This window comes from Eubalaena glacialis, chromosome 1, assembly GCF_028564815.1.
Source record: "Eubalaena glacialis isolate mEubGla1 chromosome 1, mEubGla1.1.hap2.+ XY, whole genome shotgun sequence".
In the NCBI taxonomy this organism is placed as follows: domain Eukaryota; kingdom Metazoa; phylum Chordata; class Mammalia; order Artiodactyla; family Balaenidae; genus Eubalaena; species Eubalaena glacialis.
The window spans coordinates 93,761,584-93,784,851 of record NC_083716.1 but is presented as its reverse complement, the minus strand read 5'-3'; the positions used below and the strand labels follow the sequence as shown (position 1 = coordinate 93,784,851).

Sequence of the window (23,268 nt, the reverse complement as noted above, 5' to 3'; positions counted from 1 at the left end):
CCCGGCCGGAGGGCCGGCCCGGCCGTGGCCGGGCTGCGCCTAACTCCGCGTGGGCGGGCAGGGGGGGATGCCCAAGGGACCGCGGCCGCCGGGCCCTGAAGCCTCCGGGGCCGCGTCCCTGTGAGCGTCGAGCGGGATCTGCGGCGGGGCGCCAAGCGCCGACGGGCCTGGAGCGTCCCGCCCGCCCTGGGCTGCGAGGTGGCCCACCACTCCGCCACCCCCGGGTCCCCGAGGCCTCCTGTCGCCTGCCTGGGCGGGCGGCAGGGCCCTGCCGGAGAGGGCTGGCCGCCGGCATGGCGGTAAGGCGCAGGCGCCAGCGAAGCTGGGCCTCAAGAGGCACCGCGCGGGCCCCTCCTGCGTCTACGGCCATACCACCCTGAACGCGCCCGATCTCGTCTGATCTCGGAAGCTAAGCAGGGTCGGGCCTGGTTAGTACTTGGATGGGAGACCGCCTGGGAATACCGGGTGCTGTAGGCTTTTTGCCTCCCGCTCCGCCTTCTCCTTTAGTCGCCCGCCGCCTCCGCCCCCGCCCCCGCCCCCGCCCCCGCCGGGCACCGCTGCAGGCCCCACCTCCTCCGGCCCCTCCCACCACAGCGCGCCAGAGGGGGCGCTCTCCGCCTGCCTGGCCGGCCAGGCGGCCAGAAGGCGGCCCTGGAAGGCAGCCGCATCCCAGCCGCTCCCGGGGTGGCTGGCCTGAACCCAGACTCCGCCTCAGGCCCGGGTGCCGGCCGTGCGGCCCGCGAGCCCCTTGACCTGCACCTGGCCGCCCCCACCAGCGCCCAGCCCCGGCGCAGCCACCTATCTGCCGGTGTGTCTCTCCACAGCTCCCTCCGGAAAAAGCCCCCCCTCCGCCGTTTCGCCACGGCCGGGGGCGGGAGCGGGGGCGGGGGCCGGGGCCGGTGCTCCGGGCCGGCCGGCCACAAGGCGCCGGGTCCTGTGCTCGGCGGGTGGCGTGGGGGCAAGGGTGGCCTTGCTGGGGCTAAGGGGCCGTGCCGACTCAATGGTGGCTCCCAGTGGGTTAAGGGCCGACTGCCGTCGGGCAGGAGGGCCGGCCCGGGCTGCGGCTGGGCTGCGCCTAGCGCCGCGTGGGCGGGCAGAGGGGAGGCCCAAGGGACCGCGGGCCCCGGGCCCTGAAGCCTCCGGGGCCACGTCCCTGTGAGCGACGTGCGGGATCTGGGGCGGGGCGCCAAGCGCCGAACGGTTTGGTGGGTCCCGCCCGCCCTGGGCTGGGAGGTCGCCGAACCCTCCGCCACCCCCCTGGTACCCGAGGCCGCCGTTGCCCTGCCTGGGCGGGCGGCGGGGCCCTGCCGGGGCGGGCTGGCCGCCGGGCTGGCGGGGAGGCGCAAGCGCCAGCGAAGCTGGGCCTCAAGAGGCACTCCGCGGGCCCCTCTTAACGTCTACGGCCATACCACCCTGAACGCGCCCGATCTCGTCTGATCTCGGAAGCTAAGCAGGGTCGGGCCTGGTTAGTACTTGGATGGGAGACCGCCTGGGAATACCGGGTGCTGTAGGCTTTTTGCCTCCCGCTCCGCCTTCTCCTTTAGTCGCCCGCGGCCTAGGCCGAGGCCGAGGCCGAGGCCGAGGCCGCTGCCTCCGCCCCCGCCCCCGCCCCCGCCGGGCAGCGCTGCAGGCCCCACCTCCTCCGGCCCCTCCCACCACAGCGCGCCAGAGGGGGCGCTCCGCGCCGGCCTGGCCGGCCAGGCGGCCAGAAGGCGGCCCTGGAAGGCAGCCGCCACCCCAGCCGCTCCCGTGGTGGCTGGCCCGGACCCAGACTCCGCCGCAGGCCGGGGTGCCGTCCGTGCGGCCCACGAAGCCCTCGACCTGCACTTGGCCGCCCCCACCGGAGCCCAGCCGCGCCGCAGCCCCCTGTCTGCCCGTGTGTCTCTCCACAGCTCCCTCCGGAAAAAGCCCACCCTTTGCCACTTCGCCACGGCCGAGAGTGGGAGCGGGGTCGTGGGCTGGGACCGGTTCGCTGGGCTGGCTAGACACCAGGCGCCGGGAACTTTGCTCGGCAGTTGGCGTGGGGGCAAGGGTGGCGTTGCTGTGTCTAAGGGGCCGTGCCGGCTCAATGGTGGCTCCCAGTGGCTTCGGGCCAACTGCCGTTGGGCAGGCGGGCCGGCCAGGCCGTGGCTGGGCTGCGCCTAGCACTGTGTGGATTGACAGGGTGGGGAATGCACAAGGGACCGAGGGCCACAGGCCCTTAAGCCTCCGGGGCCAAGTCCTGTGAGCGTTGAGCGGCTCTGGGGCGGAGGGCCAAGCGCCTACAGGCCTGGAGGGTCCCGCCTGACCTGAGCTGCGAAGTCGCCCACAACTCCACCACCCCCGGGCCCTCGAGGCCTCCTGTCGCTTGCCTGGGCGGACGGCAGGGCCGCGCCGGAGAGGGTTGGCTGCCGGGCTGGCGGTAAGTCGCCAGCACCAGCGAAGCTAAGCCTCAAGAGGCACACCGTGGCCCCCGCTGCATTCTACGGCCACACCTCCCTGAACGCACCACACCTCGTCTGATCTCGGAAGCTAATCAGGGTCTGGCCTGTTTCGTACCTGGATGGGAGACCACATGGGAATACCGAGTGCTGTAGGCTTTTTTGCCTCCCGCTCTGCCTTGACATTTAGTGGCCCGCGGCCGAGGCCGCCTCCGCCCCCGCTGAGCACCGCTGCAGGCCTCACCTCCTCACGTCCCTCCCAACACAGCGCGCCGGAGGGATCGCTCCCCGCCGAGCTGGCTGGACATGCGGCCAGAATGCGGCCCTGGAAGGCAGCCGCCACCCCAGCCGCTCCCGTGGTGGCTGGCCCGGACCCAGACTCCGCCGCAGGCCGGGGTACCGTCCGTGCGGCCCACGAGGCCCTCGACCTGCACTTGGCCGCCCCCACCGGAGCCCAGCCGCGCCGCAGCCCCCTGTCTGCCCGTGTGTCTCTCCACAGCTCCCTCCGGAAAAAGCCCCCCCTCCGCCGTTTCGCCACGGCCGGGGGCGGGAGCGGGGGCGGGGGCCGGGGCCGCTTCTCCGGGCCTGCCGTCCACCAGGGCCGGGGTCCTGTGCTCGGCGGGCGGCGTGGGGGCAAGGGGGGGCCTTGCTGGGGCTAAGGGGCCGTGCCCACTCCATGGTGGCTCCCAGTGGCTTCGGGCCAGCTGCTGCCCGGCCGGAGGGCCGGCCCGGCCGTGGCCGGGCTGCGCCTAACTCCGCGTGGGCGGGCAGGGGGGGATGCCCAAGGGACCGCGGCCGCCGGGCCCTGAAGCCTCCGGGGCCGCGTCCCTGTGAGCGTCGAGCGGGATCTGCGGCGGGGCGCCAAGCGCCGACGGGCCTGGAGCGTCCCGCCCGCCCTGGGCTGCGAGGTGGCCCACCACTCCGCCACCCCCGGGTCCCCGAGGCCTCCTGTCGCCTGCCTGGGCGGGCGGCAGGGCCCTGCCGGAGAGGGCTGGCCGCCGGCATGGCGGTAAGGCGCAGGCGCCAGCGAAGCTGGGCCTCAAGAGGCACCGCGCGGGCCCCTCCTGCGTCTACGGCCATACCACCCTGAACGCGCCCGATCTCGTCTGATCTCGGAAGCTAAGCAGGGTCGGGCCTGGTTAGTACTTGGATGGGAGACCGCCTGGGAATACCGGGTGCTGTAGGCTTTTTGCCTCCCGCTCCGCCTTCTCCTTTAGTCGCCCGCCGCCTCCGCCCCCGCCCCCGCCCCCGCCCCCGCCGGGCACCGCTGCAGGCCCCACCTCCTCCGGCCCCTCCCACCACAGCGCGCCAGAGGGGGCGCTCTCCGCCTGCCTGGCCGGCCAGGCGGCCAGAAGGCGGCCCTGGAAGGCAGCCGCATCCCAGCCGCTCCCGGGGTGGCTGGCCTGAACCCAGACTCCGCCTCAGGCCCGGGTGCCGGCCGTGCGGCCCGCGAGCCCCTTGACCTGCACCTGGCCGCCCCCACCAGCGCCCAGCCCCGGCGCAGCCACCTATCTGCCGGTGTGTCTCTCCACAGCTCCCTCCGGAAAAAGCCCCCCCTCCGCCGTTTCGCCACGGCCGGGGGCGGGAGCGGGGGCGGGGGCCGGGGCCGGTGCTCCGGGCCGGCCGGCCACAAGGCGCCGGGTCCTGTGCTCGGCGGGTGGCGTGGGGGCAAGGGTGGCCTTGCTGGGGCTAAGGGGCCGTGCCGACTCAATGGTGGCTCCCAGTGGGTTAAGGGCCGACTGCCGTCGGGCAGGAGGGCCGGCCCGGGCTGCGGCTGGGCTGCGCCTAGCGCCGCGTGGGCGGGCAGAGGGGAGGCCCAAGGGACCGCGGGCCCCGGGCCCTGAAGCCTCCGGGGCCACGTCCCTGTGAGCGACGTGCGGGATCTGGGGCGGGGCGCCAAGCGCCGAACGGTTTGGTGGGTCCCGCCCGCCCTGGGCTGGGAGGTCGCCGAACCCTCCGCCACCCCCCTGGTACCCGAGGCCGCCGTTGCCCTGCCTGGGCGGGCGGCGGGGCCCTGCCGGGGCGGGCTGGCCGCCGGGCTGGCGGGGAGGCGCAAGCGCCAGCGAAGCTGGGCCTCAAGAGGCACTCCGCGGGCCCCTCTTAACGTCTACGGCCATACCACCCTGAACGCGCCCGATCTCGTCTGATCTCGGAAGCTAAGCAGGGTCGGGCCTGGTTAGTACTTGGATGGGAGACCGCCTGGGAATACCGGGTGCTGTAGGCTTTTTGCCTCCCGCTCCGCCTTCTCCTTTAGTCGCCCGCGGCCTAGGCCGAGGCCGAGGCCGAGGCCGAGGCCGCTGCCTCCGCCCCCGCCCCCGCCCCCGCCGGGCAGCGCTGCAGGCCCCACCTCCTCCGGCCCCTCCCACCACAGCGCGCCAGAGGGGGCGCTCCGCGCCGGCCTGGCCGGCCAGGCGGCCAGAAGGCGGCCCTGGAAGGCAGCCGCCACCCCAGCCGCTCCCGTGGTGGCTGGCCCGGACCCAGACTCCGCCGCAGGCCGGGGTGCCGTCCGTGCGGCCCACGAAGCCCTCGACCTGCACTTGGCCGCCCCCACCGGAGCCCAGCCGCGCCGCAGCCCCCTGTCTGCCCGTGTGTCTCTCCACAGCTCCCTCCGGAAAAAGCCCACCCTTTGCCACTTCGCCACGGCCGAGAGTGGGAGCGGGGTCGTGGGCTGGGACCGGTTCGCTGGGCTGGCTAGACACCAGGCGCCGGGAACTTTGCTCGGCAGTTGGCGTGGGGGCAAGGGTGGCGTTGCTGTGTCTAAGGGGCCGTGCCGGCTCAATGGTGGCTCCCAGTGGCTTCGGGCCAACTGCCGTTGGGCAGGCGGGCCGGCCAGGCCGTGGCTGGGCTGCGCCTAGCACTGTGTGGATTGACAGGGTGGGGAATGCACAAGGGACCGAGGGCCACAGGCCCTTAAGCCTCCGGGGCCAAGTCCTGTGAGCGTTGAGCGGCTCTGGGGCGGAGGGCCAAGCGCCTACAGGCCTGGAGGGTCCCGCCTGACCTGAGCTGCGAAGTCGCCCACAACTCCACCACCCCCGGGCCCTCGAGGCCTCCTGTCGCTTGCCTGGGCGGACGGCAGGGCCTCGCCGGAGAGGGTTGGCTGCCGGGCTGGCGGTAAGTCGCCAGCACCAGCGAAGCTAAGCCTCAAGAGGCACACCGTGGCCCCCGCTGCATTCTACGGCCACACCTCCCTGAACGCACCACACCTCGTCTGATCTCGGAAGCTAATCAGGGTCTGGCCTGTTTCGTACCTGGATGGGAGACCACATGGGAATACCGAGTGCTGTAGGCTTTTTTGCCTCCCGCTCTGCCTTGACATTTAGTGGCCCGCGGCCGAGGCCGCCTCCGCCCCCGCTGAGCACCGCTGCAGGCCTCACCTCCTCACGTCCCTCCCAACACAGCGCGCCGGAGGGATCGCTCCCCGCCGAGCTGGCTGGACATGCGGCCAGAATGCGGCCCTGGAAGGCAGCCGCCACCCCAGCCGCTCCCGTGGTGGCTGGCCCGGACCCAGACTCCGCCGCAGGCCGGGGTGCCGTCCGTGCGGCCCACGAAGCCCTCGACCTGCACTTGGCCGCCCCCACCGGAGCCCAGCCGCGCCGCAGCCCCCTGTCTGCCCGTGTGTCTCTCCACAGCTCCCTCCGGAAAAAGCCCACCCTTTGCCACTTCGCCACGGCCGAGAGTGGGAGCGGGGTCGTGGGCTGGGACCGGTTCGCTGGGCTGGCTAGACACCAGGCGCCGGGAACTTTGCTCGGCAGTTGGCGTGGGGGCAAGGGTGGCGTTGCTGTGTCTAAGGGGCCGTGCCGGCTCAATGGTGGCTCCCAGTGGCTTCGGGCCAACTGCCGTTGGGCAGGCGCGCCGGCCAGGCCGTGGCTGGGCTGCGCCTAGCACTGTGTGGATTGACAGGGTGGGGAATGCACAAGGGACCGAGGGCCACAGGCCCTTAAGCCTCCGGGGCCAAGTCCTGTGAGCGTTGAGTGGCTCTGGGGCGGAGGGCCAAGCGCCTACAGGCCTGGAGGGTCCCGCCTGACCTGAGCTGCGAAGTCGCCCACAACTCCACCACCCCCGGGCCCTCGAGGCCTCCTGTCGCTTGCCTGGGCGGACGGCAGGGCCGCGCCGGAGAGGGTTGGCTGCCGGGCTGGCGGTAAGTCGCCAGCACCAGCGAAGCTAAGCCTCAAGAGGCACACCGTGGCCCCCGCTGCATTCTACGGCCACACCTCCCTGAACGCACCACACCTCGTCTGATCTCGGAAGCTAATCAGGGTCTGGCCTGTTTCGTACCTGGATGGGAGACCACATGGGAATACCGAGTGCTGTAGGCTTTTTTGCCTCCCGCTCCGCCTTGACATTTAGTGGCCCGCGGCCGAGGCCGCCTCCGCCCCCGCTGAGCACCGCTGCAGGCCTCACCTCCTCACGTCCCTCCCAACACAGCGCGCCGGAGGGATCGCTCCCCGCCGAGCTGGCTGGACATGCGGCCAGAATGCGGCCCTGGAAGGCAGCCGCCACCCCAGCCGCTCCCGTGGTGGCTGGCCCGGACCCAGACTCCGCCGCAGGCCGGGGTGCCGTCCGTGCGGCCCGCGAGGCCCTCGACCTGCACTTGGCCGCCCCCACCGGAGCCCAGCCGCGCCGCAGCCCCCTGTCTGCCCGTGTGTCTCTCCACAGCTCCCTCCGGAAAAAGCCCCCCCTCCGCCGTTTCGCCACGGCCGGGGGCGGGAGCGGGGGCGGGGGCCGGGGCCGCTTCTCCGGGCCTGCCGTCCACCAGGGCCGGGGTCCTGTGCTCGGCGGGCGGCGTGGGGGCAAGGGGGGGCCTTGCTGGGGCTAAGGGGCCGTGCCCACTCCATGGTGGCTCCCAGTGGCTTCGGGCCAGCTGCTGCCCGGCCGGAGGGCCGGCCCGGCCGTGGCCGGGCTGCGCCTAACTCCGCGTGGGCGGGCAGGGGGGGATGCCCAAGGGACCGCGGCCGCCGGGCCCTGAAGCCTCCGGGGCCGCGTCCCTGTGAGCGTCGAGCGGGATCTGCGGCGGGGCGCCAAGCGCCGACGGGCCTGGAGCGTCCCGCCCGCCCTGGGCTGCGAGGTGGCCCACCACTCCGCCACCCCCGGGTCCCCGAGGCCTCCTGTCGCCTGCCTGGGCGGGCGGCAGGGCCCTGCCGGAGAGGGCTGGCCGCCGGCATGGCGGTAAGGCGCAGGCGCCAGCGAAGCTGGGCCTCAAGATGCACCGCGCGGGCCCCTCCTGCGTCTACGGCCATACCACCCTGAACGCGCCCGATCTCGTCTGATCTCGGAAGCTAAGCAGGGTCGGGCCTGGTTAGTACTTGGATGGGAGACCGCCTGGGAATACCGGGTGCTGTAGGCTTTTTGCCTCCCGCTCCGCCTTCTCCTTTAGTCGCCCGCCGCCTCCGCCCCCGCCCCCGCCCCCGCCGGGCAGCGCTGCAGGCCCCACCTCCTCCGGCCCCTCCCACCACAGCGCGCCAGAGGGGGCGCTCCGCGCCGGCCTGGCCGGCCAGGCGGCCAGAAGGCGGCCCTGGAAGGCAGCCGCCACCCCAGCCGCTCCCGTGGTGGCTGGCCCGGACCCAGACTCCGCCGCAGGCCGGGGTGCCGTCCGTGCGGCCCACGAAGCCCTCGACCTGCACTTGGCCGCCCCCACCGGAGCCCAGCCGCGCCGCAGCCCCCTGTCTGCCCGTGTGTCTCTCCACAGCTCCCTCCGGAAAAAGCCCACCCTTTGCCACTTCGCCACGGCCGAGAGTGGGAGCGGGGTCGTGGGCTGGGACCGGTTCGCTGGGCTGGCTAGACACCAGGCGCCGGGAACTTTGCTCGGCAGTTGGCGTGGGGGCAAGGGTGGCGTTGCTGTGTCTAAGGGGCCGTGCCGGCTCAATGGTGGCTCCCAGTGGCTTCGGGCCAACTGCCGTTGGGCAGGCGGGCCGGCCAGGCCGTGGCTGGGCTGCGCCTAGCACTGTGTGGATTGACAGGGTGGGGAATGCACAAGGGACCGAGGGCCACAGGCCCTTAAGTCTCCGGGGCCAAGTCCTGTGAGGGTTGAGCGGCTCTGGGGCGGAGGGCCAAGCGCCTACAGGCCTGGAGGGTCCCGCCTGACCTGAGCTGCGAAGTCGCCCACAACTCCACCACCCCCGGGCCCTCGAGGCCTCCTGTCGCTTGCCTGGGCGGACGGCAGGGCCGCGCCGGAGAGGGTTGGCTGCCGGGCTGGCGGTAAGTCGCCAGCACCAGCGAAGCTAAGCCTCAAGAGGCACACCGTGGCCCCCGCTGCATTCTACGGCCACACCTCCCTGAACGCACCACACCTCGTCTGATCTCGGAAGCTAATCAGGGTCTGGCCTGTTTCGTACCTGGATGGGAGACCACATGGGAATACCGAGTGCTGTAGGCTTTTTTGCCTCCCGCTCCGCCTTGACATTTAGTGGCCCGCGGCCGAGGCCGCCTCCGCCCCGCTGAGCACCGCTGCAGGCCTCACCTCCTCACGTCCCTCCCAACACAGCGCGCCGGAGGGATCGCTCCCCGCCGAGCTGGCTGGACATGCGGCCAGAATGCGGCCCTGGAAGGCAGCCGCCACCCCAGCCGCTCCCGTGGTGGCTGGCCCGGACCCAGACTCCGCCGCAGGCCGGGGTACCGTCCGTGCGGCCCACGAAGCCCTCGACCTGCACTTGGCCGCCCCCACCGGAGCCCAGCCGCGCCGCAGCCCCCTGTCTGCCCGTGTGTCTCTCCACAGCTCCCTCCGGAAAAAGCCCCCCCTCCGCCGTTTCGCCACGGCCGGGGGCGGGAGCGGGGGCGGGGGCCGGGGCCGCTTCCCGGGCCTGCCGTCCACCAGGGCTGGGGTCCTGTGCTCGGCGGGCGGCGTGGCGGCAAGGGGGGGCCTTGCTGGGGCTAAGGGGCCGTGCCCACTCCATGGTGGCTCCCAGTGGCTTCGGGCCAGCTGCTGCCCGGCCGGAGGGCCGGCCCGGCCGTGGCCGGGCTGCGCCTAACTCCGCGTGGGCGGGCAGGGGGGGATGCCCAAGGGACCCGCGGCCGCCGGGCCCTGAAGCCTCCGGGGCCGCGTCCCTGTGAGCGTCGAGCGGGATCTGCGGCGGGGCGCCAAGCGCCGACGGGCCTGGAGCGTCCCGCCCGCCCTGGGCTGCGAGGTGGCCCACCACTCCGCCACCCCCGGGTCCCCGAGGCCTCCTGTCGCCTGCCTGGGCGGGCGGCAGGGCCCTGCCGGAGAGGGCTGGCCGCCGGCATGGCGGTAAGGCGCAGGCGCCAGCGAAGCTGGGCCTCAAGAGGCACCGCGCGGGCCCCTCCTGCGTCTACGGCCATACCACCCCTGAACGCGCCCGATCTCGTCTGATCTCGGAAGCTAAGCAGGGTCGGGCCTGGTTAGTACTTGGATGGGAGACCGCCTGGGAATACCGGGTGCTGTAGGCATTTTGCCTCCCGCTCCGCCTTCTCCTTTAGTCGCCCGCCGCCTCCGCCCCCGCCCCCGCCCCCGCCCCCGCCGGGCACCGCTGCAGGCCCCACCTCCTCCGGCCCCTCCCACCACAGCGCGCCAGAGGGGGCGCTCTCCGCCTGCCTGGCCGGCCAGGCGGCCAGAAGGCGGCCCTGGAAGGCAGCCGCATCCCAGCCGCTCCCGGGGTGGCTGGCCTGAACCCAGACTCCGCCTCAGGCCCGGGTGCCGGCCGTGCGGCCCGCGAGCCCCTTGACCTGCACCTGGCCGCCCCCACCAGCGCCCAGCCCTGGCGCAGCCACCTATCTGCCGGTGTGTCTCTCCACAGCTCCCTCCGGAAAAAGCCCCCCCTCCGCCGTTTCGCCACGGCCGGGGGGCGGGAGCGGGGGCGGGGGCCGGGGCCGGTGCTCCGGGCCGGCCGGCCACAAGGCGCCGGGTCCTGTGCTCGGCGGGTGGCGTGGGGGCAAGGGTGGCCTTGCTGGGGCTAAGGGGCCGTGCCGACTCAATGGTGGCTCCCAGTGGGTTAAGGGCCGACTGCCGTCGGGCAGGAGGGCCGGCCCGGGCTGCGGCTGGGCTGCGCCTAGCGCCGCGTGGGCGGGCAGAGGGGAGGCCCAAGGGACCGCGGGCCCCGGGCCCTGAAGCCTCCGGGGCCACGTCCCTGTGAGCGACGTGCGGGATCTGGGGCGGGGCGCCAAGCGCCGAACGGTTTGGTGGGTCCCGCCCGCCCTGGGCTGGGAGGTCGCCGAACCCTCCGCCACCCCCCTGGTACCCGAGGCCGCCGTTGCCCTGCCTGGGCGGGCGGCGGGGCCCTGCCGGGGCGGGCTGGCCGCCGGGCTGGCGGGGAGGCGCAAGCGCCAGCGAAGCTGGGCCTCAAGAGGCACTCCGCGGGCCCCTCTTAACGTCTACGGCCATACCACCCTGAACGCGCCCGATCTCGTCTGATCTCGGAAGCTAAGCAGGGTCGGGCCTGGTTAGTACTTGGATGGGAGACCGCCTGGGAATACCGGGTGCTGTAGGCTTTTTGCCTCCCGCTCCGCCTTCTCCTTTAGTCGCCCGCGGCCTAGGCCGAGGCCGAGGCCGAGGCCGAGGCCGCTGCCTCCGCCCCCGCCCCCGCCCCCGCCGGGCAGCGCTGCAGGCCCCACCTCCTCCGGCCCCTCCCACCACAGCGCGCCAGAGGGGGCGCTCCGCGCCGGCCTGGCCGGCCAGGCGGCCAGAAGGCGGCCCTGGAAGGCAGCCGCCACCCCAGCCGCTCCCGTGGTGGCTGGCCCGGACCCAGACTCCGCCGCAGGCCGGGGTGCCGTCCGTGCGGCCCACGAAGCCCTCGACCTGCACTTGGCCGCCCCCACCGGAGCCCAGCCGCGCCGCAGCCCCCTGTCTGCCCGTGTGTCTCTCCACAGCTCCCTCCGGAAAAAGCCCACCCTTTGCCACTTCGCCACGGCCGAGAGTGGGAGCGGGGTCGTGGGCTGGGACCGGTTCGCTGGGCTGGCTAGACACCAGGCGCCGGGAACTTTGCTCGGCAGTTGGCGTGGGGGCAAGGGTGGCGTTGCTGTGTCTAAGGGGGCCGTGCCGGCTCAATGGTGGCTCCCAGTGGCTTCGGGCCAACTGCCGTTGGGCAGGCGGGCCGGCCAGGCCGTGGCTGGGCTGCGCCTAGCACTGTGTGGATTGACAGGGTGGGGAATGCACAAGGGACCGAGGGCCACAGGCCCTTAAGCCTCCGGGGCCAAGTCCTGTGAGCGTTGAGCGGCTCTGGGGCGGAGGGCCAAGCGCCTACAGGCCTGGAGGGTCCCGCCTGACCTGAGCTGCGAAGTCGCCCACAACTCCACCACCCCCGGGCCCTCGAGGCCTCCTGTCGCTTGCCTGGGCGGACGGCAGGGCCGCGCCGGAGAGGGTTGGCTGCCGGGCTGGCGGTAAGTCGCCAGCACCAGCGAAGCTAAGCCTCAAGAGGCACACCGTGGCCCCCGCTGCATTCTACGGCCACACCTCCCTGAACGCACCACACCTCGTCTGATCTCGGAAGCTAATCAGGGTCTGGCCTGTTTCGTACCTGGATGGGAGACCACATGGGAATACCGAGTGCTGTAGGCTTTTTTGCCTCCCGCTCCGCCTTGACATTTAGTGGCCCGCGGCCGAGGCCGCCTCCGCCCCCGCTGAGCACCGCTGCAGGCCTCACCTCCTCACGTCCCTCCCAACACAGCGCGCCGGAGGGATCGCTCCCCGCCGAGCTGGCTGGACATGCGGCCAGAATGCGGCCCTGGAAGGCAGCCGCCACCCCAGCCGCTCCCGTGGTGGCTGGCCCGGACCCAGACTCCGCCGCAGGCCGGGGTGCCGTCCGTGCGGCCCGCGAGGCCCTCGACCTGCACTTGGCCGCCCCCACCGGAGCCCAGCCGCGCCGCAGCCCCCTGTCTGCCCGTGTGTCTCTCCACAGCTCCCTCCGGAAAAAAGCCCCCCCCTCCGCCGTTTCGCCACGGCCGGGGGCGGGAGCGGGGGCGGGGGCCGGGGCCGCTTCGCCGGGCCTGCCGGCCACCAGGGCCGGGGTCCTGTGCTCGGCGGGGCGGCGTGGGGGCAAGGGGGGGCCTTGCTGGGGCTAAGGGGCCGTGCCCACTCCATGGTGGCTCCCAGTGGCTTCGGGCCAGCTGCTGCCAGGCCGGAGGGCCGGCCCGGCCGTGGCCGGGCTGCGCCTAACTCCGCGTGGGCGGGCAGGGGGGGATGCCCAAGGGACCGCGGCCGCCGGGCCCTGAAGCCTCCGGGGCCGCGTCCCTGTGAGCGTCGAGCGGGATCTGCGGCGGGGCGCCAAGCGCCGACGGGCCTGGAGCGTCCCGCCCGCCCTGGGCTGCGAGGTGGCCCACCACTCCGCCACCCCCGGGTCCCCGAGGCCTCCTGTCGCCTGCCTGGGCGGGCGGCAGGGCCCTGCGGGAGAGGGCTGTCCGCCGGCATGGCGGTAAGGCGCAGGCGCCAGCGAAGCTGGGCCTCAAGAGGTACCGCGCGGGCCCCTCCTGCGTCTACGGCCATACCACCCTGAACGCGCCCGATCTCGTCTGATCTCGGAAGCTAAGCAGGGTCGGGCCTGGTTAGTACTTGGATGGGAGACCGCCTGGGAATACCGGGTGCTGTAGGCTTTTTGCCTCCCGCTCCGCCTTCTCCTTTAGTCGCCCGCCGCCTCCGCCCCCGCCCCGGCCCCCGCCGGGCAGCGCTGCAGGCCCCACCTCCTCCGGCCCCTCCCACCACAGCGCGCCAGAGGGGGCGCTCCGCGCCGACCTGGCCGGCCAGGCGGCCAGAAGGCGGCCCTGGAAGGCAGCCGCCACCCCAGCCGCTCCCGTGGTGGCTGGCCCGGACCCAGACTCCGCCGCAGGCCGGGGTGCCGTCCGTGCGGCCCACGAAGCCCTCGACCTGCACTTGGCCGCCCCCACCGGAGCCCAGCCGCGCCGCAGCCCCCTGTCTGCCCGTGTGTCTCTCCACAGCTCCCTCCGGAAAAAGCCCACCCTTTGCCACTTCGCCACGGCCGAGAGTGGGAGCGGGGTCGTGGGCTGGGACCGGTTCGCTGGGCTGGCTAGACACCAGGCGCCGGGAACTTTGCTCGGCAGTTGGCGTGGGGGCAAGGGTGGCGTTGCTGTGTCTAAGGGGCCGTGCCGGCTCAATGGTGGCTCCCAGTGGCTTCGGGCCAACTGCCGTTGGGCAGGCGGGCCGGCCAGGCCGTGGCTGGGCTGCGCCTAGCACTGTGTGGATTGACAGGGTGGGGAATGCACAAGGGACCGAGGGCCACAGGCCCTTAAGCCTCCGGGGCCAAGTCCTGTGAGCGTTGAGCGGCTCTGGGGCGGAGGGCCAAGCGCCTACAGGCCTGGAGGGTCCCGCCTGACCTGAGCTGCGAAGTCGCCCACAACTCCACCACCCCCGGGCCCTCGAGGCCTCCTGTCGCTTGCCTGGGCGGACGGCAGGGCCTCGCCGGAGAGGGTTGGCTGCCGGGCTGGCGGTAAGTCGCCAGCACCAGCGAAGCTAAGCCTCAAGAGGCACACCGTGGCCCCCGCTGCATTCTACGGCCACACCTCCCTGAACGCACCACACCTCGTCTGATCTCGGAAGCTAATCAGGGTCTGGCCTGTTTCGTACCTGGATGGGAGACCACATGGGAATACCGAGTGCTGTAGGCTTTTTTGCCTCCCGCTCCGCCTTGACATTTAGTGGCCCGCGGCCGAGGCCGCCTCCGCCCCCGCTGAGCACCGCTGCAGGCCTCACCTCCTCACGTCCCTCCCAACACAGCGCGCCGGAGGGATCGCTCCCCGCCGAGCTGGCTGGACATGCGGCCAGAATGCGGCCCTGGAAGGCAGCCGCCACCCCAGCCGCTCCCGTGGTGGCTGGCCCGGACCCAGACTCCGCCGCAGGCCGGGGTGCCGTCCGTGCGGCCCACGAAGCCCTCGACCTGCACTTGGCCGCCCCCACCGGAGCCCAGCCGCGCCGCAGCCCCCTGTCTGCCCGTGTGTCTCTCCACAGCTCCCTCCGGAAAAAGCCCACCCTTTGCCACTTCGCCACGGCCGAGAGTGGGAGCGGGGTCGTGGGCTGGGACCGGTTCGCTGGGCTGGCTAGACACCAGGCGCCGGGAACTTTGCTCGGCAGTTGGCGTGGGGGCAAGGGTGGCGTTGCTGTGTCTAAGGGGCCGTGCCGGCTCAATGGTGGCTCCCAGTGGCTTCGGGCCAACTGCCGTTGGGCAGGCGCGCCGGCCAGGCCGTGGCTGGGCTGCGCCTAGCACTGTGTGGATTGACAGGGTGGGGAATGCACAAGGGACCGAGGGCCACAGGCCCTTAAGCCTCCGGGGCCAAGTCCTGTGAGCGTTGAGTGGCTCTGGGGCGGAGGGCCAAGCGCCTACAGGCCTGGAGGGTCCCGCCTGACCTGAGCTGCGAAGTCGCCCACAACTCCACCACCCCCGGGCCCTCGAGGCCTCCTGTCGCTTGCCTGGGCGGACGGCAGGGCCGCGCCGGAGAGGGTTGGCTGCCGGGCTGGCGGTAAGTCGCCAGCACCAGCGAAGCTAAGCCTCAAGAGGCACACCGTGGCCCCCGCTGCATTCTACGGCCACACCTCCCTGAACGCACCACACCTCGTCTGATCTCGGAAGCTAATCAGGGTCTGGCCTGTTTCGTACCTGGATGGGAGACCACATGGGAATACCGAGTGCTGTAGGCTTTTTTGCCTCCCGCTCCGCCTTGACATTTAGTGGCCCGCGGCCGAGGCCGCCTCCGCCCCCGCTGAGCACCGCTGCAGGCCTCACCTCCTCACGTCCCTCCCAACACAGCGCGCCGGAGGGATCGCTCCCCGCCGAGCTGGCTGGACATGCGGCCAGAATGCGGCCCTGGAAGGCAGCCGCCACCCCAGCCGCTCCCGTGGTGGCTGGCCCGGACCCAGACTCCGCCGCAGGCCGGGGTGCCGTCCGTGCGGCCCGCGAGGCCCTCGACCTGCACTTGGCCGCCCCCACCGGAGCCCAGCCGCGCCGCAGCCCCCTGTCTGCCCGTGTGTCTCTCCACAGCTCCCTCCGGAAAAAGCCCCCCCTCCGCCGTTTCGCCACGGCCGGGGGCGGGAGCGGGGGCGGGGGCCGGGGCCGCTTCTCCGGGCCTGCCGTCCACCAGGGCCGGGGTCCTGTGCTCGGCGGGCGGCGTGGGGGCAAGGGGGGGCCTTGCTGGGGCTAAGGGGCCGTGCCCACTCCATGGTGGCTCCCAGTGGCTTCGGGCCAGCTGCTGCCCGGCCGGAGGGCCGGCCCGGCCGTGGCCGGGCTGCGCCTAACTCCGCGTGGGCGGGCAGGGGGGGATGCCCAAGGGACCGCGGCCGCCGGGCCCTGAAGCCTCCGGGGCCGCGTCCCTGTGAGCGTCGAGCGGGATCTGCGGCGGGGCGCCAAGCGCCGACGGGCCTGGAGCGTCCCGCCCGCCCTGGGCTGCGAGGTGGCCCACCACTCCGCCACCCCCGGGTCCCCGAGGCCTCCTGTCGCCTGCCTGGGCGGGCGGCAGGGCCCTGCCGGAGAGGGCTGGCCGCCGGCATGGCGGTAAGGCGCAGGCGCCAGCGAAGCTGGGCCTCAAGATGCACCGCGCGGGCCCCTCCTGCGTCTACGGCCATACCACCCTGAACGCGCCCGATCTCGTCTGATCTCGGAAGCTAAGCAGGGTCGGGCCTGGTTAGTACTTGGATGGGAGACCGCCTGGGAATACCGGGTGCTGTAGGCTTTTTGCCTCCCGCTCCGCCTTCTCCTTTAGTCGCCCGCCGCCTCCGCCCCCGCCCCCGCCCCCGCCGGGCAGCGCTGCAGGCCCCACCTCCTCCGGCCCCTCCCACCACAGCGCGCCAGAGGGGGCGCTCCGCGCCGGCCTGGCCGGCCAGGCGGCCAGAAGGCGGCCCTGGAAGGCAGCCGCCACCCCAGCCGCTCCCGTGGTGGCTGGCCCGGACCCAGACTCCGCCGCAGGCCGGGGTGCCGTCCGTGCGGCCCACGAAGCCCTCGACCTGCACTTGGCCGCCCCCACCGGAGCCCAGCCGCGCCGCAGCCCCCTGTCTGCCCGTGTGTCTCTCCACAGCTCCCTCCGGAAAAAGCCCACCCTTTGCCACTTCGCCACGGCCGAGAGTGGGAGCGGGGTCGTGGGCTGGGACCGGTTCGCTGGGCTGGCTAGACACCAGGCGCCGGGAACTTTGCTCGGCAGTTGGCGTGGGGGCAAGGGTGGCGTTGCTGTGTCTAAGGGGCCGTGCCGGCTCAATGGTGGCTCCCAGTGGCTTCGGGCCAACTGCCGTTGGGCAGGCGGGCCGGCCAGGCCGTGGCTGGGCTGCGCCTAGCACTGTGTGGATTGACAGGGTGGGGAATGCACAAGGGACCGAGGGCCACAGGCCCTTAAGTCTCCGGGGCCAAGTCCTGTGAGGGTTGAGCGGCTCTGGGGCGGAGGGCCAAGCGCCTACAGGCCTGGAGGGTCCCGCCTGACCTGAGCTGCGAAGTCGCCCACAACTCCACCACCCCCGGGCCCTCGAGGCCTCCTGTCGCTTGCCTGGGCGGACGGCAGGGCCGCGCCGGAGAGGGTTGGCTGCCGGGCTGGCGGTAAGTCGCCAGCACCAGCGAAGCTAAGCCTCAAGAGGCACACCGTGGCCCCCGCTGCATTCTACGGCCACACCTCCCTGAACGCACCACACCTCGTCTGATCTCGGAAGCTAATCAGGGTCTGGCCTGTTTCGTACCTGGATGGGAGACCACATGGGAATACCGAGTGCTGTAGGCTTTTTTGCCTCCCGCTCCGCCTTGACATTTAGTGGCCCGCGGCCGAGGCCGCCTCCGCCCCGCTGAGCACCGCTGCAGGCCTCACCTCCTCACGTCCCTCCCAACACAGCGTGCCGGAGGGATCGCTCCCCGCCGAGCTGGCTGGACATGCGGCCAGAATGCGGCCCTGGAAGGCAGCCGCCACCCCAGCCGCTCCCGTGGTGGCTGGCCCGGACCCAGACTCCGCCGCAGGCCGGGGTACCGTCCGTGCGGCCCACGAAGCCCTCGACCTGCACTTGGCCGCCCCCACCGGAGCCCAGCCGCGCCGCAGCCCCCTGTCTGCCCGTGTGTCTCTCCACAGCTCCCTCCGGAAAAAGCCCCCCCTCCGCCGTTTCGCCACGGCCGGGGGCGGGAGCGGGGGCGGGGGCCGGGGCCGCTTCCCGGGCCTGCCGTCCACCAGGGCTGGGGTCCTGTGCTCGGCGGGCGGCGTGGGGGCAAGGGGGGGCCTTGCTGGGGCTAAGGGGCCGTGCCCACTCCATGGTGGCTCCCAGTGGCTTCGGGCCAGCTGCTGCCCGGCCGGAGGGCCGGCCCGGCCGTGGCCGGGCTGCGCCTAACTCCGCGTGGGCGGGCAGGGGGGGATGCCCAAGGGACCGCGGCCGCCGGGCCCTGAAGCCTCCGGGGCCGCGTCCCTGTGAGCGTCGAGCGGGATCTGCGGCGGGGCGCCAAGCGCCGACGGGCCTGGAGCGTCCCGCCCGCCCTGGGCTGCGAGGTGGCCCACCACTCCGCCACCCCCGGGTCCCCGAGGCCTCCTGTCGCCTGCCTGGGCGGGCGGCAGGGCCCTGCCGGAGAGGGCTGGCCGCCGGCATGGCGGTAAGGCGCAGGCGCCAGCGAAGCTGGGCCTCAAGAGGCACCGCGCGGGCCCCTCCTGCGTCTACGGCCATACCACCCTGAACGCGCCCGATCTCGTCTGATCTCGGAAGCTAAGCAGGGTCGGGCCTGGTTAGTACTTGGATGGGAGACCGCCTGGGAATACCGGGTGCTGTAGGCTTTTTGCCTCCCGCTCCGCCTTCTCCTTTAGTCGCCCGCCGCCTCCGCCCCCGCCCCCGCCCCCGCCCCCGCCGGGCACCGCTGCAGGCCCCACCTCCTCCGGCCCCTCCCACCACAGCGCGCCAGAGGGGGCGCTCTCCGCCTGCCTGGCCGGCCAGGCGGCCAGAAGGCGGCCCTGGAAGGCAGCCGCATCCCAGCCGCTCCCGGGGTGGCTGGCCTGAACCCAGACTCCGCCTCAGGCCCGGGTGCCGGCCGTGCGGCCCGCGAGCCCCTTGACCTGCACCTGGCCGCCCCCACCAGCGCCCAGCCCCGGCGCAGCCACCTATCTGCCGGTGTGTCTCTCCACAGCTCCCTCCGGAAAAAGCCCCCCCTCCGCCGTTTCGCCACGGCCGGGGGCGGGAGCGGGGGCGGGGGCCGGGGCCGGTGCTCCGGGCCGGCCGGCCACAAGGCGCCGGGTCCTGTGCTCGGCGGGTGGCGTGGGGGCAAGGGTGGCCTTGCTGGGGCTAAGGGGCCGTGCCGACTCAATGGTGGCTCCCAGTGGGTTAAGGGCCGACTGCCGTCGGGCAGGAGGGCCGGCCCGGGCTGCGGCTGGGCTGCGCCTAGCGCCGCGTGGGCGGGCAGAGGGGAGGCCCAAGGGACCGCGGGCCCCGGGCCCTGAAGCCTCCGGGGCCACGTCCCTGTGAGCGACGTGCGGGATCTGGGGCGGGGCGCCAAGCGCCGAACGGTTTGGTGGGTCCCGCCCGCCCTGGGCTGGGAGGTCGCCGAACCCTCCGCCACCCCCCTGGTACCCGAGGCCGCCGTTGCCCTGCCTGGGCGGGCGGCGGGGCCCTGCCGGGGCGGGCTGGCCGCCGGGCTGGCGGGGAGGCGCAAGCGCCAGCGAAGCTGGGCCTCAAGAGGCACTCCGCGGGCCCCTCTTAACGTCTACGGCCATACCACCCTGAACGCGCCCGATCTCGTCTGATCTCGGAAGCTAAGCAGGGTCGGGCCTGGTTAGTACTTGGATGGGAGACCGCCTGGGAATACCGGGTGCTGTAGGCTTTTTGCCTCCCGCTCCGCCTTCTCCTTTAGTCGCCCGCGGCCTAGGCCGAGGCCGAGGCCGAGGCCGAGGCCGCTGCCTCCGCCCCCGCCCCCGCCCCCGCCGGGCAGCGCTGCAGGCCCCACCTCCTCCGGCCCCTCCCACCACAGCGCGCCAGAGGGGGCGCTCCGCGCCGGCCTGGCCGGCCAGGCGGCCAGAAGGCGGCCCTGGAAGGCAGCCGCCACCCCAGCCGCTCCCGTGGTGGCTGGCCCGGACCCAGACTCCGCCGCAGGCCGGGGTGCCGTCCGTGCGGCCCACGAAGCCCTCGACCTGCACTTGGCCGCCCCCACCGGAGCCCAGCCGCGCCGCAGCCCCCTGTCTGCCCGTGTGTCTCTCCACAGCTCCCTCCGGAAAAAGCCCACCCTTTGCCACTTCGCCACGGCCGAGAGTGGGAGCGGGGTCGTGGGCTGGGACCGGTTCGCTGGGCTGGCTAGACACCAGGCGCCGGGAACTTTGCTCGGCAGTTGGCGTGGGGGCAAGGGTGGCGTTGCTGTGTCTAAGGGGCCGTGCCGGCTCAATGGTGGCTCCCAGTGGCTTCGGGCCAACTGCCGTTGGGCAGGCGGGCCGGCCAGGCCGTGGCTGGGCTGCGCCTAGCACTGTGTGGATTGACAGGGTGGGGAATGCACAAGGGACCGAGGGCCACAGGCCCTTAAGCCTCCGGGGCCAAGTCCTGTGAGCGTTGAGCGGCTCTGGGGCGGAGGGCCAAGCGCCTACAGGCCTGGAGGGTCCCGCCTGACCTGAGCTGCGAAGTCGCCCACAACTCCACCACCCCCGGGCCCTCGAGGCCTCCTGTCGCTTGCCTGGGCGGACGGCAGGGCCGCGCCGGAGAGGGTTGGCTGCCGGGCTGGCGGTAAGTCGCCAGCACCAGCGAAGCTAAGCCTCAAGAGGCACACCGTGGCCCCCGCTGCATTCTACGGCCACACCTCCCTGAACGCACCACACCTCGTCTGATCTCGGAAGCTAATCAGGGTCTGGCCTGTTTCGTACCTGGATGGGAGACCACATGGGAATACCGAGTGCTGTAGGCTTTTTTGCCTCCCGCTCCGCCTTGACATTTAGTGGCCCGCGGCCGAGGCCGCCTCCGCCCCCGCTGAGCACCGCTGCAGGCCTCACCTCCTCACGTCCCTCCCAACACAGCGCGCCGGAGGGATCGCTCCCCGCCGAGCTGGCTGGACATGCGGCCAGAATGCGGCCCTGGAAGGCAGCCGCCACCCCAGCCGCTCCCGTGGTGGCTGGCCCGGACCCAGACTCCGCCGCAGGCCGGGGTGCCGTCCGTGCGGCCCGCGAGGCCCTCGACCTGCACTTGGCCGCCCCCACCGGAGCCCAGCCGCGCCGCAGCCCCCTGTCTGCCCGTGTGTCTCTCCACAGCTCCCTCCGGAAAAAGCCCCCCCCTCCGCCGTTTCGCCACGGCCGGGGGCGGGAGCGGGGGCGGGGGCCGGGGCCGCTTCTCCGGGCCTGCCGGCCACCAGGGCCGGGGTCCTGTGCTCGGCGGGCGGCGTGGGGGCAAGGGGGGGCCTTGCTGGGGCTAAGGGGCCGTGCCCACTCCATGGTGGCTCCCAGTGGCTTCGGGCCAGCTGCTGCCAGGCCGGAGGGCCGGCCCGGCCGTGGCCGGGCTGCGCCTAACTCCGCGTGGGCGGGCAGGGGGGGATGCCCAAGGGACCGCGGCCGCCGGGCCCTGAAGCCTCCGGGGCCGCGTCCCTGTGAGCGTCGAGCGGGATCTGCGGCGGGGCGCCAAGCGCCGACGGGCCTGGAGCGTCCCGCCCGCCCTGGGCTGCGAGGTGGCCCACCACTCCGCCACCCCCGGGTCCCCGAGGCCTCCTGTCGCCTGCCTGGGCGGGCGGCAGGGCCCTGCGGGAGAGGGCTGGCCGCCGGCATGGCGGTAAGGCGCAGGCGCCAGCGAAGCTGGGCCTCAAGAGGTACCGCGCGGGCCCCTCCTGCGTCTACGGCCATACCACCCTGAACGCGCCCGATCTCGTCTGATCTCGGAAGCTAAGCAGGGTCGGGCCTGGTTAGTACTTGGATGGGAGACCGCCTGGGAATACCGGGTGCTGTAGGCTTTTTGCCTCCCGCTCCGCCTTCTCCTTTAGTCGCCCGCCGCCTCCGCCCCCGCCCCGGCCCCCGCCGGGCAGCGCTGCAGGCCCCACCTCCTCCGGCCCCTCCCACCACAGCGCGCCAGAGGGGGCGCTCCGCGCCGACCTGGCCGGCCAGGCGGCCAGAAGGCGGCCCTGGAAGGCAGCCGCCACCCCAGCCGCTCCCGTGGTGGCTGGCCCGGACCCAGACTCCGCCGCAGGCCGGGGTGCCGTCCGTGCGGCCCACGAAGCCCTCGACCTGCACTTGGCCGCCCCCACCGGAGCCCAGCCGCGCCGCAGCCCCCTGTCTGCCCGTGTGTCTCTCCACAGCTCCCTCCGGAAAAAGCCCACCCTTTGCCACTTCGCCACGGCCGAGAGTGGGAGCGGGGTCGTGGGCTGGGACCGGTTCGCTGGGCTGGCTAGACACCAGGCGCCGGGAACTTTGCTCGGCAGTTGGCGTGGGGGCAAGGGTGGCGTTGCTGTGTCTAAGGGGCCGTGCCGGCTCAATGGTGGCTCCCAGTGGCTTCGGGCCAACTGCCGTTGGGCAGGCGGGCCGGCCAGGCCGTGGCTGGGCTGCGCCTAGCACTGTGTGGATTGACAGGGTGGGGAATGCACAAGGGACCGAGGGCCACAGGCCCTTAAGTCTCCGGGGCCAAGTCCTGTGAGCGTTGAGCGGCTCTGGGGCGGAGGGCCAAGCGCCTACAGGCCTGGAGGGTCCCGCCTGACCTGAGCTGCGAAGTCGCCCACAACTCCACCACCCCCGGGCCCTCGAGGCCTCCTGTCGCTTGCCTGGGCGGACGGCAGGGCCGCGCCGGAGAGGGTTGGCTGCCGGGCTGGCGGTAAGTCGCCAGCACCAGCGAAGCTAAGCCTCAAGAGGCACACCGTGGCCCCCGCTGCATTCTACGGCCACACCTCCCTGAACGCACCACACCTCGTCTGATCTCGGAAGCTAATCAGGGTCTGGCCTGTTTCGTACCTGGATGGGAGACCACATGGGAATACCGAGTGCTGTAGGCTTTTTTGCCTCCCGCTCTGCCTTGACATTTAGTGGCCCGCGGCCGAGGCCGCCTCCGCCCCGCTGAGCACCGCTGCAGGCCTCACCTCCTCACGTCCCTCCCAACACAGCGCGCCGGAGGGATCGCTCCCCGCCGAGCTGGCTGGACATGCGGCCAGAATGCGGCCCTGGAAGGCAGCCGCCACCCCAGCCGCTCCCGTGGTGGCTGGCCCGGACCCAGACTCCGCCGCAGGCCGGGGTACCGTCCGTGCGGCCCACGAAGCCCTCGACCTGCACTTGGCCGCCCCCACCGGAGCCCAGCCGCGCCGCAGCCCCCTGTCTGCCCGTGTGTCTCTCCACAGCTCCCTCCGGAAAAAGCCCCCCCTCCGCCGTTTCGCCACGGCCGGGGGCGGGAGCGGGGGCGGGGGCCGGGGCCGCTTCTCCGGGCCTGCCGTCCACCAGGGCCGGGGTCCTGTGCTCGGCGGGCGGCGTAGGGGCAAGGGGGGGCCTTGCTGGGGCTAAGGGGCCGTGCCCACTCCATGGTGGCTCCCAGTGGCTTCGGGCCAGCTGCTGCCCGGCCGGAGGGCCGGCCCGGCCGTGGCCGGGCTGCGCCTAACTCCGCGTTGGCGGGCAGGGGGGGATGCCCAAGGGACCGCGGCCGCCGGGCCCTGAAGCCTCCGGGGCCGCGTCCCTGTGAGCGTCGAGCGGGATCTGCGGCGGGGCGCCAAGCGCCGACGGGCCTGGAGCGTCCCGCCCGCCCTGGGCTGCGAGGTGGCCCACCACTCCGCCACCCCCGGGTCCCCGAGGCCTCCTGTCGCCTGCCTGGGCGGGCGGCAGGGCCCTGCCGGAGAGGGCTGGCCGCCGGCATGGCGGTAAGGCGCAGGCGCCAGCGAAGCTGGGCCTCAAGAGGCACCGCGCGGGCCCCTCCTGCGTCTACGGCCATACCACCCTGAACGCGCCCGATCTCGTCTGATCTCGGAAGCTAAGCAGGGTCGGGCCTGGTTAGTACTTGGATGGGAGACCGCCTGGGAATACC

The 23,268-nt window shown here is 73.4% G+C and overlaps 13 non-coding genes and 10 pseudogenes across 13 annotated transcripts in view; all 23 read left to right on the top strand.

Annotated features, from left to right (window-relative positions):
* The first annotated feature begins 358 nt into the window (after positions 1 to 358).
* Positions 359 to 477, top strand: LOC133103378 (5S ribosomal RNA). Its single transcript, XR_009703275.1, has one exon. It is a non-coding gene; the product is annotated as a 5S ribosomal RNA (ribosomal RNA).
* Positions 478 to 1,395: 918 nt separating this feature from the next.
* Positions 1,396 to 1,514, top strand: LOC133103374 (5S ribosomal RNA). The gene has a single exon (XR_009703274.1). It is a non-coding gene; the product is annotated as a 5S ribosomal RNA (ribosomal RNA).
* Positions 1,515 to 2,460: 946 nt separating this feature from the next.
* LOC133078094 (5S ribosomal RNA) lies at positions 2,461 to 2,579 on the top strand (annotated as a pseudogene).
* A 909-nt stretch (positions 2,580 to 3,488) lies between these two features.
* LOC133103368 (5S ribosomal RNA) lies at positions 3,489 to 3,607 on the top strand. The gene has a single exon (XR_009703273.1). It is a non-coding gene; the product is annotated as a 5S ribosomal RNA (ribosomal RNA).
* Positions 3,608 to 4,525: 918 nt separating this feature from the next.
* LOC133103362 (5S ribosomal RNA) lies at positions 4,526 to 4,644 on the top strand. Its single transcript, XR_009703271.1, has one exon. It is a non-coding gene; the product is annotated as a 5S ribosomal RNA (ribosomal RNA).
* A 946-nt stretch (positions 4,645 to 5,590) lies between these two features.
* On the top strand, positions 5,591 to 5,709 carry LOC133078088 (5S ribosomal RNA; annotated as a pseudogene).
* Positions 5,710 to 6,617: 908 nt separating this feature from the next.
* LOC133078084 (5S ribosomal RNA) lies at positions 6,618 to 6,736 on the top strand (annotated as a pseudogene).
* A 909-nt stretch (positions 6,737 to 7,645) lies between these two features.
* Positions 7,646 to 7,764, top strand: LOC133103356 (5S ribosomal RNA). The gene has a single exon (XR_009703269.1). It is a non-coding gene; the product is annotated as a 5S ribosomal RNA (ribosomal RNA).
* A 910-nt stretch (positions 7,765 to 8,674) lies between these two features.
* On the top strand, positions 8,675 to 8,793 carry LOC133078076 (5S ribosomal RNA; annotated as a pseudogene).
* Positions 8,794 to 9,701: 908 nt separating this feature from the next.
* On the top strand, positions 9,702 to 9,821 carry LOC133104746 (5S ribosomal RNA). Its single transcript, XR_009703719.1, has one exon. It is a non-coding gene; the product is annotated as a 5S ribosomal RNA (ribosomal RNA).
* A 919-nt stretch (positions 9,822 to 10,740) lies between these two features.
* On the top strand, positions 10,741 to 10,859 carry LOC133103349 (5S ribosomal RNA). The gene has a single exon (XR_009703265.1). It is a non-coding gene; the product is annotated as a 5S ribosomal RNA (ribosomal RNA).
* Positions 10,860 to 11,806: 947 nt separating this feature from the next.
* On the top strand, positions 11,807 to 11,925 carry LOC133078066 (5S ribosomal RNA; annotated as a pseudogene).
* Positions 11,926 to 12,837: 912 nt separating this feature from the next.
* LOC133103335 (5S ribosomal RNA) lies at positions 12,838 to 12,956 on the top strand. Its single transcript, XR_009703262.1, has one exon. It is a non-coding gene; the product is annotated as a 5S ribosomal RNA (ribosomal RNA).
* A 910-nt stretch (positions 12,957 to 13,866) lies between these two features.
* Positions 13,867 to 13,985, top strand: LOC133078062 (5S ribosomal RNA; annotated as a pseudogene).
* A 908-nt stretch (positions 13,986 to 14,893) lies between these two features.
* Positions 14,894 to 15,012, top strand: LOC133078059 (5S ribosomal RNA; annotated as a pseudogene).
* A 909-nt stretch (positions 15,013 to 15,921) lies between these two features.
* Positions 15,922 to 16,040, top strand: LOC133103328 (5S ribosomal RNA). Its single transcript, XR_009703261.1, has one exon. It is a non-coding gene; the product is annotated as a 5S ribosomal RNA (ribosomal RNA).
* Positions 16,041 to 16,950: 910 nt separating this feature from the next.
* Positions 16,951 to 17,069, top strand: LOC133078053 (5S ribosomal RNA; annotated as a pseudogene).
* A 907-nt stretch (positions 17,070 to 17,976) lies between these two features.
* On the top strand, positions 17,977 to 18,095 carry LOC133103323 (5S ribosomal RNA). The gene has a single exon (XR_009703258.1). It is a non-coding gene; the product is annotated as a 5S ribosomal RNA (ribosomal RNA).
* A 918-nt stretch (positions 18,096 to 19,013) lies between these two features.
* Positions 19,014 to 19,132, top strand: LOC133103318 (5S ribosomal RNA). The gene has a single exon (XR_009703257.1). It is a non-coding gene; the product is annotated as a 5S ribosomal RNA (ribosomal RNA).
* A 946-nt stretch (positions 19,133 to 20,078) lies between these two features.
* On the top strand, positions 20,079 to 20,197 carry LOC133078048 (5S ribosomal RNA; annotated as a pseudogene).
* A 910-nt stretch (positions 20,198 to 21,107) lies between these two features.
* LOC133103312 (5S ribosomal RNA) lies at positions 21,108 to 21,226 on the top strand. The gene has a single exon (XR_009703255.1). It is a non-coding gene; the product is annotated as a 5S ribosomal RNA (ribosomal RNA).
* A 910-nt stretch (positions 21,227 to 22,136) lies between these two features.
* LOC133078043 (5S ribosomal RNA) lies at positions 22,137 to 22,255 on the top strand (annotated as a pseudogene).
* Positions 22,256 to 23,163: 908 nt separating this feature from the next.
* Positions 23,164 to 23,268, top strand: part of LOC133103305 (5S ribosomal RNA) — a 119-nt gene continuing 14 nt past the window's right edge. Inside the window, exon 1 of the ribosomal RNA XR_009703254.1 lies at positions 23,164 to 23,268. This exon is cut by the window's right edge and continues 14 nt beyond it. This is a non-coding gene — a ribosomal RNA (5S ribosomal RNA).